Raw genomic sequence first — 1038 nt, forward strand, 5'->3', positions numbered from 1 at the left:
GCCCAACCTTCCTTCCGAGAAGTGGTTGGTGGGTTTGAACTGCCAGCCTTCTGGTTAGCAGTCAAATGCCTTAGGAACTACACTATCAGAACTCAAAGCACTAAAGTAAGGCTAAATAAGAACCACATGCACCTATTCTGACGTACAAATTCTTCAAGACAGTTAGGAATGGAGCTCCTTCGTAACTCAGAGTCTGCCTGCACTGCCAAACCGCATGCTCCATTTATTATTTTTACAGCAATTATCCTATTTCTTTTCAGAAATACTCAGGTCTTCTGGAATGCCCTAAATTGGTAGGGTGTTGTATATATAAAGACGAAAAAGATGTCATCTCTGGCCTCACATTGCTTGTGTCCTTTTGTAATCCTTCACTTTACTGAAAAGACAGCAAATCAGTGTAAAGCACTGTTATGGATTGAATTATGTTCCCCCAAAATGTGTGTTCCAATCCTAATCTCTGTAACTGTGGATATAATCTCATTTGGGAATAGGGTCTTGTTTGTTATGCTGACGAGGCCATAATAGTGTAGAGTGTGCCTTAAACCTAATCATTTTTGACATAGATAAAGCAGGTTAGGTACAGGGAGAAGGAAGCACAGAGAACACAGATGCCACACAGTGTTCACCAAAGAACCAAGGAATGCTAGTCTACGGAACGGAGAACTCTTTCCCCAGAGACAACAGAAAGTACCTTCTCCTAGAGCCAGTGTCTCAATCTGGACTTCAAGCTTCCTAACCTGTGAGACAATAAATTTCTCTGTGTTAAAGCCACCCACTTGTGGTGTTTCTGTTACAGCAGCACTAAGAAACTAAGACAAGTATGGACCCATGGAAATGGGAAAGAGCCAAGGTCTTTCAAGAAAAGGGCCCTGACTATTTACAATAGCCAAAACTTGGAAACAACCTAGATGTCCAACAACTGAGGAATGGATAACCAAACTATGGTACATTCACACAATGGAATACTATGCAACGCTAAAGAATAATGTAGAATCTGCAAAACACCGCATAATGTGGATGAACTTGGAGGACATTATG

The sequence above is a fragment of the Orycteropus afer genome, unplaced genomic scaffold (genome assembly GCF_000298275.1).
Source record: "Orycteropus afer afer isolate SDZICR_OR568_19922 unplaced genomic scaffold, OryAfe1.0 scaffold00017, whole genome shotgun sequence".
NCBI classification, from domain to species: Eukaryota; Metazoa; Chordata; class Mammalia; order Tubulidentata; family Orycteropodidae; genus Orycteropus; species Orycteropus afer.